Genomic DNA, 13532 nt, shown 5'->3' with positions numbered 1-13532 from the left:
CAATGCAAAATAGTTAGCAGTGAAGCTGCAGGTGTGTGTGTGGTGACTGATCATAATTTTCCAATGGATAGCCCAATCTCCATTTAAGGAACTAGAAAGTTGGGCCCCATAATCCATGTGTCTTGAGATAGATTTAATAATAATCATAAATTCATATAGTGTGAAAGAGCCCTTCGTCTACGAGAACACACAGCAACCCCCAACATCCAGGGGAACAATTACAGGGAACGTCCTGCTCTGGATCTAGGGTGAAATATTCTCAGTCGCTCTGTGGGGATGGTGCATGCACAATCCATTCAGGATGTAGGAGCTGTGAGGGGAAGGAGCAAAGTCAGGACAAACAGAACCCTCAGAGGATTTAGGTGCCAAATTCTAACTAGTCTCTAGCAACCCTGTGTGAATAGAGAGATTTGAGAAGCTTAACTTGGCCAAATGCTGGCAAATTTTCATGAGGAGAGCAAAAGGCACAGCCAGGGCAACCCCTGTGCCAAATTTAAAGTCCCTGCTCCAAAACATGGATGTGCTACTGCTTTTCGGTTAAATGGTTATAAAAAATGTCCTTAACATGGTCAGAACTACATATTATTCCCCAACCTTGTTCTGAAAAACAGCTGAACTGTTTTCAAGCTGAAATTTGCAGGCCTCTCCACCCCCAAACAACCAAAAACAACTTTTTTTTTTGCTTTCACATAATTCCATCTTGAATTCTAACTATTGCCCTGAAATCTTGCCAAAAAGTGAGATCTTACAGTTGCAAAACTGCTCTAAATATAGTGGAAATCTTATTTGTGGGAAGCTTTTGGAAAAACCATTTCCTTCTCTTAGCACAATTCTTCTCTACATGATCACATTTGGGTTTGTCTGACTGCATTACTGGTATTCAGGAACTGGTGAAACAGAAGAGGCTTATACTCCTGCGGATTCGTGCACTTTATTACTACCAGTGTGATCAGCTATAGACTTGCTTTGGCAAAAGGTGTAAGGAGCGACTATTTTTCAATCTAGGGCTGAAAAACAATCTTCCAAACTGACGACAGCTACAGTGCTTAAAAACCAGCATGAGAACCAGATTAGAAGAGGACAATGTGAAAAGTTATCAGGCCAAGCAAAATGGTCAAAAATTCTCATTGGCAAATTCACCTCAGATTTGGGATAACAGTAGATCTTTTTCTGCAGTGTAAAATTCCTACTGCAAAATATTAAGAAAATAACAAAGAGTTTGGAAGGGATCTAAATCTTCATTCTCCAAGACATAAGCCAACACCAACTACGAGGGTTTGGGGGAAACTTTCCCTGGGACAGGTTACCCTGTAACTACTCACTTTAGCATTTCTTGCACCTTTCTCTGAAGCTGCTGGTACTTGTCGTTGACAGTAACAGGATATTAGGCTAGAGAGACTGCTGTGGCAGGTCCTATGAACTAGGTCCAATAAAAATGCATAGCTTTTGGCAGCAGTAAGGTGACATTTTGTCCACCTTCCAATCCCCTTCCCCTCTGTCGTTGCTTGTCAAAACACAATGGGATGTCTAGGTATCAGATGTGGCCATGTTAATTAAAAAAATATTACCTCTGTTTGCCTAAGACTTGCCCCACCATCTTTTTCTGGAAGCCACTGATGCAAACCCATTCAAAAGTGAATGGATTGAGATATGGACTTGTTACAGTTTGAAGGGGCAGCCTTTAATAAAATTACAGAGGAGGAAGTTTTTCAAGGGAAACTTGGGTATTCCCAGAGACAGAACTATGCTATTTTTCATTGCAAAAGCTGACAGAAATGCTGCAGTCTCCCTATTGGAGAAATCCAGACATTCTCATGAAAACATGCAATGACTGATCTTCCAGGCAAATACTCCCAAACTGAAACATGGCACTTTCACACAGTTGTAACGACAGACTGCTCCTTGATCCCCTTCACTGAAGATGGGTGGATGTGTCGCCAGTGAGTCAGACAACAAGTGGCTTTCCAGTTGGCTTCAGACAACAGGAACCATCCACCAAATAATAGAGCCCATCACTTCTGTAATTCCTCCAGACTCTGTCCTGAGACCCTGAGTAACAATATCTAAAATAAAAAGACAGTCTTATGCAATAATCCCAACTAACTTGTAATATGAGTTACGATTATAGGCCCTGATCATGCATTTGATAATATGGGCAGAGTGTTGTGCTCACACAGAGCCCCAACCGCAGTCTGGCTATGCAATATCAGTGGAAAGATTAGGGCCAGAGTCAGTAATAACAACCTCCATGTACTTTGAGGAGTGACAGGGAGCAGAGGGGAGCAATGTTTGAGTGACAGCAGTACAGCATAAAAGCCTGTAGTTTAGGCCTTAAGATGGTACAAAACATGCTGGGTCACTGTTTCATGAAGTATTCTCTAAACAACCCATTCTGTAATCAGTGAGAGCTTGTGGCTGTCAGCACATCTGAAAGTCAGGGCAGTAATGTAGATCCCTAGAAATGGATTTAGGCATCTAACTACTGACACACAGGTTTCAAAATGTCAGCCTGAGTGTCAGTCATCCATATTTATACAGCTGCTAAAATTCTTAATTTCATATAACTTTAGTAGACTTACTTTGGATTTACACAGATGAAACTGGCTTATAATCTGGAATATGTAAGGATATAAATAGTAAAAAATGTCCTTTGATGCCTCACCATTCAGTGAGCTGTGACATTCACCTACTAAAATCAGCAAATGTACTTGGGTTGAGACCTTCAGCAGAGAGGTTTGGAAGATGAAAGAGGAACAACTGATGAAGAACAAAGAATGGCAACCACAATAGCTGATAACTTTTCATCCAGGTAATGAAAACATTTAATCATCTGCAGTGTATCCAGCAGTCATCCGCTCACTGAGTGTTTATAAAGATGAGTCAGAGGTATTGAATGTGCTTTTGAGTAGGGTGGGTCATTTTAAATGGTCACCACCTTCCCTCAGGAGTTATTAGTGAACAATTTGCAAATTGTTCATCCGTTTCCTAAACAGGTTTGCCTCCTGAATTTGTACAATAAAAATCCTTGTTATGTATCTCAGGATTTGGGTTTAGGAAATATAAACATAATCCGAATACAATTATTGTAATCTTTTGCTAAATGATCATACCAGTTAGGACAAACTTGATATGGAAAAGGAGAGAAACAACTCCATGTGGAATTAGACCATAAGGATAGATAGAATGTAGGCCTCAAAATGTTTCTCTACAGAGGTGTCTCCACAAAACACAGTTAAATTCTTAAGAGCACTCTTCTTAATGTGCATACATAACCCTTGTTAGCAGAAGTATCCCGATCAAGAGGGGAAAAGGCCCCCCATGCTGAGAATGCAAAGTTAGATAACAACCTATACAAACATTATATTGTCATTGGGCACGTGTGAGAGCAAATACTGTACATCCTTGATATTTGTAAATGCAAACACCTGGAGAGAGCAGGGAGAGCTTTTAAACTACAAATGCATATGCAGCTATTAGTTTTAAGAAGGTCCATATTGTCCCTGGTCCTTGCATGGTTGCCCAGGGTGCAAGGAGTCTTTCCCTCCCTCGCATGCCTCATAAAAGACCAAGATGAATCAGTCCGTTGCACTCAGGTATTTCATACACCCCAGAGTGGGTGGGGGAATGTGGTGGGGCAGTGCAGTCGTCTTGTACACCAGATTGCTCAGAGACGGATGGGCCTCTTGGACATACAATCCTTCCCTTAGCTCTGCTGGAACAGAGTGACTTTGCACCACACCCTGAACGCTGCTGTGCGTGTTCTTCATTTGACCCCTGAAGGAGCCTTATTTTTTCCCCCTAAAAAGATTTTAACATTTCCTTTAAAAAAAAATCTGAGTTACAACATTTTGATTCCACTTTTGTGCTTCTGCTCTTAGCATATTCCAGGGACATGTGGTTCATTGATGCATCTCCTCATGTTTCCCCGCAGTTTGTATAACTTATACAGCAATTAACTGCTCCTTTTGTTGCCTTTTTTCTCATGTTCTGCCAACTGTTTAATTTGGTTCCTCTAACTGTGGAGCAACATCCCATCAAATTAATAACCTAGCTGCTAAAAAATATATTGGGCCAAATTTTCTGGTGCCATAACTCCTTTGAAACCTTTGAGGTTATAGCAACAGAGAAACTGACCCATGATTTTTACAAGCATTTGCAGCTATTAACTTAAAACTAGACAGGGCTTAACAGAGTGAGAGGAAATGTGGTGTAGTGATTACCACACAGACAAATTGGGAGCCAAGACTTCTTGGTTCTCTTCCTGGGTCTTAATCTAACTCATTATGTGACCTTGTATAGTTCATTTAATATTGTTATGCTTCAGTTTACCCATCTGTACAACGGGGTTTTATAATAAGTAGCTATCTCTCAGAGATGTGGTAGGGCTTATTTGGGATTTGCAGAGCACTCTGAGATAACATGCACAACAGCCTTTCATCCAGGTAAGTGTGGTTTTATGTGTATCTTAGTTACTTGCTATATTTAAAAGGCTCATCACTTCCATAAGTTTCCACTTCTGTAAGAGGAGAAAGAGAGGGACAGGGAAATGTAACAACAATATCTGTTTGCAGATAACAATAAGGGTCTGACTTAAAGATCAAATAGGCAATTGGGTGCTGAGACAAACTTAGGGTTTAATGTCTACCTTCTCAGTCCAGTTCTCAGTGAATAAGTGGCCACCTCCACAACTGGTACTAATCTGTAACCCTTTGGCAGTCTCAACAGATATGCCCATTCAACCCTTGGCCTATATTCTCACCTCAAAAGGAGACCTCTCCAGGTCCAAGTAGGACAGTGGAAAATAGTGGGTAAACAGGAAGGAAAAAACAATGGACGCTCGTTAGTAGCAACACATGGGTGCCCTTTTGCTATGTTGCTACTAAGCGGTTGTTGCTGTTATGGGGAGTGTCGTCTGACCAAAGGCATATGAAGAGTGAAGGGTGTTTTGGAAGGGGTGGGGCAGCCATGCTGTGAGAGGAGAATTGGGGTGAGGGAACCCCAGGCTTGGGGGGGAATGAGGCAGGGGAATCCTGGGTTTGGTGGGGAGCCCCCACTCAGCAAAATGGCTGAGTGAGCCCAGCTGCTGGGGACAGCTTCAGGATGCTCCTGCTGGCAGCTTCATGCTCCATCCTGGCAAGGAATGGTTGGCTGGGGAGGGCACTGTGTGCAGCCTGCAATGGAAGTGGGAGTGGCTCCTACCACAGACAGCAGAGATGGAAGGGGACAGGTCAATGCCCTCGGGAGAGGGTTCCCCTAGGCCCCAGTGCAAAACAGCACATCCACACCCCTATGCTGGCAACCAAAATGGAGGGGACTGCTCAGTGCATGGGGGAGTCCTCGATACTCCCCACTGCAAAATAGCAACCCCCACCGCCTGCAAGCCAGATGCAGAGGAAGGGAGGAGGAAAATTTCCAGCTGCATGTCTGCTGTTCCCCTGACCCCAGCTTCTCCAACTCCCAAAAAATCCCTCTCTACCAGACTGCCCCCACCCCCAAAATCCCCCCAGCACAGGCTCCCCACTCAGGCTCTGACAGGCAAGGCAAGTGGATGGGACTGTGCACCCTGCTTGCCTACAGACTCTGACCTCAATTCTGACTCAGTGCCTGTCCCTGGACCCCACTTTCAGGACATCCCTCCACACACAGCCCAGTCCTGACCCTACATCCAGCTTCGACTGCTGCTCCAACCTCCAGGCCTACCTGCCTGGAACCAGAGCCTGACAACAAGAAATAGGAGCTCAAAAACCAGACATGGAGAAATGCTGATGAGAACAATCATCTACTTTGAGTCAGATTAGAACAGAAATTTAAGATCTTCCTAGCTGCAGCTGAAAGGAGAAATAATTTTTAAAAGCCTTCTGAGATACATAATAAATTCCAAGCTGTGGTGGAAGGGATGTGTGAGTCAAATGAGAATTAAAAAGTATTCATACATAAGGGTGAGCTCCACAGACTTTCCACAGCAAGCAATATGGAATGCAGAGCCCAATAAGAGTATCGGTAAGGGGAAAAACAGCAAGACATGAAAAGTGGTTGAATACACTGTGAGCTATTTGAAAGTAAAGATAATAGAAAAAGTCAGCAACAAGAAAGTCCATGATCCAAGCTTCTCTGAAGGAAAGCAGGAGAGATGAGATGAAGGAGTTATTGGTGACAGGGCAATAGAATATTTATAATTATATCAAGGACAATGATGGAACGTAGAAAAAAGATAGCACTATGGGGCGAGGCAGGGGTTTTCCAGTATATTTGCAGGAATGATTATAGAGAGCCAGGCCAAGCATCCTCACTAAAGGCCAGAATGTGCTTAGGCCTAATGTGTGATAGGTTACAAGGAACTTTTCCCCAATGTGGCCTGGAAGGGAATTGCCAGGTGCTCAGGTGGTGAAGGTGCTCTGATACCATGAAGCTGGGAACAGTGAAGAACCGGACTAGAATAGAGTTCCCACTCCAGGGTGTGTGAAGCATAAAGGACTGTAGTAGCAGGCATGCTCCCCTTGTGTATCAAGAAGTTGAGAGGCATTCAGCCTACCAGAGATGGAATATATAACAGTGTTCTTCTGGAATGTGTTTGGATACACGGTACCCTTTACCCTGGGGTGTGCTTAACAGGTTCTCCAGCCTTGAGTGATTTTTAAGGAAGTCAACAGGTAAGCTGGGGATAAACTTCAGGGGGAAATTTTTCCTTTCTTACGTATTTTGTGGATTTCTAGTACACAATCTGCATTGGTTCTGGACATAGGGAATTTCCACTGGAAATTGGAAAGGGGGAGTTTTTGCCAGTTTTGGTGAGGAAGGATGTCACAATCGAGGTCCCTTCCAGTCCTACATTTCTATGATTCTATGAATGTCCATCTGCAGGTGGTATAAATTCCAGTGGAGAAGAAAATGTATAATGAGTATTTCCTCAGGAAACACTTATGAATAAGGAGAAGATTTCAAGACTCACTCAGCCAGAAGTCTTTGACCTCTGAAGCATAGTTAAGGTTACAAAGGAGTTCAAAAGATAAGAACATTAGCTGTGTGAAATTTTTTGATGAAAGCTCTTTTCAGCAAAAAAAAAAAAAATGTATATTTGGTTTGACTGAAACACTTCACATCTTCACCAAATTGTTTCAGTGGGGTGGGGAACAAACTTATAAAAAAATCAGAAATATTTCAGTTTTTGACTAAAAATTTTTGTTTGAAAATTGCTACTTTTATTTTTTTTAAATGTAGTTATTTGTGTTGTTTTTGTTCCCCCGAACTATAGTTTTTCACTCAGTTCTAATTAGAACTGAAAAAAGGAGTGTGTGAAATAAGCCATCCCCTTCAGATCTCAAAACCTGGTCAGAGAAACAAAAGTTGTCCTGCTCAGAGATGTTCTAGCTGAGCTACTGTAGGTAGACATAATATTGTCCTGACCTTCTCCAAGACAAAATACAGAACCTGATTGAATTTGCATGTCAACTTTAACAAGAGTAGTTATCAATGGCTTGCTGTCAAACTGGAGGAAGGTATCAAGGGATCCTGCAGAGTCTTGAGTCTGATACTATTCAGTATTTTCATTAACTGTTTGGATAACTGAGTGGAGAGCATGCTTCAAAAATTTGCTGATGTGACACCAGGCTGGGAGGGGTTGCCAGCACTTTGAAGGACAGGATTAGAATTCATGGCCATGACAGACTGGAGAATTGGTCTGAATTCAACAAACTGAAATTCAATCAAGACAATTGCAGAGTACTACACTTAGGAAGGAAAATCAAATGTACAACTACAAAATGGAGAATAACTGACTAGGTGGTAGCATTGCTGAAAAGGATCTGGGGATTATAGTGGATCACAGATTGAACGTGAGTTCAACAGCATGATGCAGTTGTGAAAAAGGCTACTATCATTCTGGGTTGTATTAACAGGAGTGTTGTATGTAAGGCATGGGAGGTAATTGTCCTGCTCACTCAGCACAGGTGAGGCTTTAGCTGAGTACTGTGTCCAACTCTGGGTGCCACATTTCAGCAAAGATGTGAACAAATCGGAAAGAGTCCAGAGGAAAGCAATGAAAATGATAAAAGGTTTAGACCTAGGAGAAAGGGTTTAAAACAAAACAAACAAACAAAAAACTTGGTATGCTTAGTCTTAGGAAAAGAAAATGGAGGGGGGGACTTGATAAGTCTTCAAATATGTTAAGAGCTGTTATAAGACTGTGGAGAAGAACTGATCCTGTCCACTAGAAGTAGGACAAGAAGTAATTGGCTTTATCTGCAGCGAGGCCGATATAGATTAGATATTAGGAAACACCTTGCTACTATAAAGGAGTTAAGTTCTGGAATAGGCTTCCAAGGGAGGTGTGGAATTCCTGTTGGAGGTTTTTAAGAAAGGTTGGGAAAACACCTGTCAGGGAAGGCCTAGGTTTACTTGGTGCTGGTATACACTGGGGGGGGGGGCGGGGATTGATCTAAGATACCCAACTTCAGCTACACTATTCGCGTAGCTGAAGTCTAAGTATCTTAGTTCGACTTACCTGGCCGTCCTCATGGCGGCAAGTCGACCGCCGCAGCTCCCCCGTCAACTCCGCTTACTCCTCCTGCCGAGGTGGAGTACGGGTGTTGATTCGGGGATCGATTTATCGCGTTTAGACGAGGCGTGATAAATCGATCCCCGATAGATCGATTACTACCCGCCGATCCGGCGGGTAGTGTAGACGTGGCCTTGGTCCTGGCTCAGCCCAGGGGACTAGACTCGATGACCTCTCAGAGTTCCTTCCAATCATACATTACTATGATTCTATGCAACGTAGACAGTGGACTGAAAAAAAATAAGAATGTTCAACAAATGCAAATGTGATACACTAAAGAAATTTCAGTGTCTGAGTCACCACTGCCTTGTACTTTGTAGAGTCACACCTCTGCAAAGTGAATATAAGGCATTATGGGACTGATCATTCTGCCAGTGTAAAGCAGCCTTAAAATTGGTGTAAAAATAATTTACATCAGGCTTAAGGCCCATTTACATTGCCAGAGTTATGTAAAGGAACTTTAGTGCAAAGAGGAATCAGACTTAGCAAATCAGATAGCATTTTATACCAACTTTGCAAAAGCATAAGTGACTAAACAAATAGTAGGCAATGGAGACTCCGGTTCTTTGTTTTATTTATTGTGGTGCCAATAATTCAAGATGTATGTTGACAAATTGATAGGGTTCAGAGAAGATCTGTGAGAATGATTAAAGGTTTTGAAAGCTTGCCTTGTAGTAAGAGACTCAAGGAGCTCAATCTTGTTTAATTTAACAGGGTTAAGGGATGACTTGATCACAGTTTAGACTACCTACATGGGAACAGAAATTTGATATAGAAGGTTCTTCAATTTAGCAGACAAAGGTATAACAAGATCCTATAGCTGGAAGCTGAAGATAGACTAAAAATAACATTCATAATTTTAACACGTGGATAATTAACTAATGGAACAACCTACCAAAGAGTTGTGTTGGATTCTCCATTGCTGGACATTTTAAAATCGAGGTTGGATGTCTTGCTAAAAAAAAAAAAAAAGCCCTATTGCAAAAAGGAATTAAATTAGGTAAGTGTTATCTTGGAGGTCAGATAGGATGATCATGGTGGTCCTCTCTGGCTTTATAATCTGTGAATATTAATAGTCTGAGCCAATGTGTATATATACCTCAAGGAGCATATGGGTACACACATCTCTTGCTAGTGTAACTTTAGCGCCCTCGTGGCCAAGATGGAGTCTGCTCTGCAGGCAGCTCTGGCCAAGAGAAGGCGTGCGCAGGAATGCAGCAGGAAAAATCCCTTCCACCCCAGGGGCACCTGTTCCAAACCCCCCAGAGTGAACACCCACACCCACAGGAAAAGTCCAATGGATATAAGAAAGGGAAATATTTATTTACAGAGGGTTGAGAGGAGAAAAATAACAAGGGGAAATATAGGGGGAACATTAAAACAGGGCTGCATCCAAGTCAAGGCCCCACGGGCCCAGTGGTAGCACAGTCTGGGAGGTCACACTGAGCAATGTGTCTGCACACAGAGTTCAGGAGTCCTGAGCAAAGATCCAGTCCAGTGATGAGTCTTGGGTGCTCCTGGTCGTCTTCGGCGCCAGTGAACTTTCCCCCAACAAACCCTTCCGGTGCCCTCTTCTGCCGCTCTCTGCAAAGCCACACAGAACGACCACCTCCCCACTTAACTATCTAGCAACCTCCCTCCTTGTTCCCAATGCAGAGTCACAAGCCCCAGTACTCATAGCCCCATGCAGCTCTGGGCAGCCGTGATACTGGGTCCAGCTCCGGCCTGTCCTCGGGCGATTCCTCCCTGGCATAGTGCTCCTTCTGGGTCCTGTCCTGGGCTGTCCCCGAACGGCCGCCCTGTCCTTCTCAGGCTTCAGGCAGGTTCTCTGCTGCTTCACTTTTCAAGGGCCTGCGGGCTGCCCCTCTCTCTCCCTCGGAGCTCCAGCACCACCCCCTGGAGTTTCCCTCCTTTTTTCTTACTCTCTCCCTCCCCCCTAGGAAAAAGATTTAAAGGGGCCATGCTCTCTAAACCCCAAAGGGGTTACACTAGCATTAATGGGAGTTAGGTATATCTTGAAAAAGGTGACTATTTTTCTAAATTAAAATATGACAAGACAGACAGACCTCTTGGTAAATTGTACAGGCAATTGCTTGATCACAGTTTGGTTCATTATGAAATATATTCAAGAGATCAAATAACAAGTGTCAGTCAGGTTTATTGCTCTAAGCCAATAATAATATAGTACAGGAAAATGGTTCTATATGATACCAGTCTCTCTGGGAAGCCATCTTGTGCAGCGATATTATATTCATCTTGTGAGGAAGGCATGATCCCAAAGTGACACATTTCAGAAAGTATTATTTATATGATGATTTTACAAGTTACACATCTCTTTACATGTCACTGAAATCCAACCCATCAGTTTGTCCCAATTTCCTAACTTGTTCTGTTCCTTGTCTTTTTGTTTTGGATACTAGCATTCCAGGTACTGGTTCTAACTTACATTTGTTCTAGAACTTAATACATCTTGACTCTGATAAGTTTCCTATCTGCTTATTCCAATGCTTACATCAGCCAATGCAAGGAGTTATGGGATATTTAGCATAAATGAACAGGATTATGGTATAGGCCATTTTAGGCTATATTATAATATTTGTGCTTAATACATCTATCTATCTATCTATAATATAAAAATATATGAGAGGATAATACATAATATGATTGATATATGCTGGCTAATATATATTTTATATATATGACAACAAACATAAGACAATGAATCAGGATAGGGAAGGCCAGGAGGTTATTGTTAAGTATAAGGGAAGAGGGGATTTCCTGAACAAGTGTGTTTGAAGGAGGGGAGAGGATGATGCCTGGCAGAGGAACACAGTAAACAAAGTTTTGATACTGTAACATTTCAGTTAGTTATATTTAATAGCATAATTGAACAGAAGGAAAAGTGAATACTCTACCTTGTATTAGTGATTAGCTTACGTGATTGCTCAATTCTGCTCCTGGTAAAGTCGAGTCAATGGCAAAACTCCCACTGACTTTCAGTGGGTGCACTTTAAAAGTTCATTCCAGGTCTGGTGATATTACCAGATGTAGCAGTAACCATGATTTTAAATGTAGGGAATGTTACTGGAACCAGTAACATAACTAAAGCCAGAATGAACTTTTAAGTGCATGCGCTGTAGGTGAAGTAGGGTTGGGGGCCCTACATGAAAGTCCTTAATAGGATTCACTACGAAAGTATATTTTCATTAACACTGGTTTCCTGGAGTAATTGCCAACAAAACTTAAAGCTGTACCATGAAGTTATGATTATGCTACTCCCATGAAGAGGTTAACCAGTTCTTGTAAGTTGCTAGACAACAGTATGCACACTAATCGGAGCTAATGGGATTTTTTTTTCCTGATGAAGCAGTGATCCTTAACATAATATCCTTGCTCATGCTTTTGTTGGTGTAGCTCTGTAAAGGCTGGTTTAAACAGGTTCTAGCTAGTTCACAAGGAATACTCGTGTCTTTCCTGCTTATGAGATTGAACAAATCTCTCTTTAAAGCTCTTACTGTTTGTATAATTGATCACTAGACTCTTCAGTAACTCTGCTGGCAACAAGCTCCTTTTGGTACATGCAACAGGGAAGTATTTGATCTTCACTTCCATCAAAACATAGGGACAGACTCTGAAAGCAGAGATTACCTACAGGTTTAAGTACCCAGGGCCCAGTTCTCTGATGCATTAGGGCTCCTTAGTGGCACACCAGCGCATAAGGCAGACCTAGACATGATTTAGCTGACAAGTGGAGGACTTCCCCCGTGCAGGAGAAACTTCTAGTGTTATAAAGCCACTGTAGCTGTTCCAGTCTTCCTCCTCCGTGTAGGGGACACAGCTGGATTTAAGGATACAGACTGTGTAATTGCTGCCTCATTAACCCTGGCGGATCCCTGGCCACTGGAAAAGTCCTCAGACTGGGACCATTGCTAGTTGGTATGCCCTGATGACTCCATGAATGGGGGAGTGCAAAAATATCTTAAAGCCACCTTTGAACCTCTCCTGACCCTGAGCTGCTACAAGTCCTCCTACAACACAACACAGGATCTAGGTCGTAGTTTTCAAGACACTAAACATTTTGTTAAAGGCAGCATTTCCATATTAAACACTGAATTCCTGCCACTGTGTAAGATTATTATAAATGACACCTCTTTGCTCCTTTACTTTGCTCACCCACCTTGCTTCTGAAATAGAGGGGCAACTGTGTCGCACCCCGAGTAATATTTTTCTCATTCTCAGGCAATGTTGTTGTCAGTCATGTCTGATTTGTGAGCACCCCTTTTATGTGAAATGTCCTTTGTATAATGGAAAAACATACAGAAGTGAATCCCATTATCAAGAGGCATATCTATTGCCATTGGGAGTCCTGTGTATGCTATAGTTTTCTGCTAGGAAAGTGGAAGCATAATAGTCCTCATACATGTTTGTGACAGACCGATCACTTCCTGCAATATCCTGAATAAACTTCATTGAATTAAATTAAACTTTACTGAACTAAGTTTAACACATTTGGAGTTCATTGTATTAAATGTACAAGAGATGTTGAAAGAGGCACCTAAGTTTTAACTAGGGCACTTCACCTTCTTTAATGTATTGATTTCGGAACATTTTACTACATCATCCTGTGCTTTAGTTGCATAGAAAGATGTTTTCTTTGTAATAGATTTTTTTTTCTGCACCATGGTCAGCTGAGACTGAATTTGACCTGTTGGTGCTCAGTTTCTTTTCCTGATAACTCTATTAGCATGGGTGGCAGATATCATAGGCTGAGGGAGGCTGTGCCTCCCCCAAACAGCCAGGCATGGCCCCACTTATGCTCCACCACCAGGGCCCCTCCTGCTTCCCACTCTGCAGCTCACACTGTGAGGTGGCCCCAGCTCAAGCTGGGGCCACGCAATCTGCCTTCCCAGCACTCCGGGGCGAGGGGGTTGGGATTGTGCCACGTGGCACTCAGGGCTGGGGGCACGAGCTTAGGGCG

Source organism: Terrapene carolina, unplaced genomic scaffold (assembly GCF_002925995.2).
Source record: "Terrapene carolina triunguis isolate 2854851 unplaced genomic scaffold, T_m_triunguis-2.0 Scaffold88, whole genome shotgun sequence".
Taxonomy (NCBI): domain Eukaryota; kingdom Metazoa; phylum Chordata; order Testudines; family Emydidae; genus Terrapene; species Terrapene triunguis.
This window is presented reverse-complemented; position numbering follows the sequence as displayed.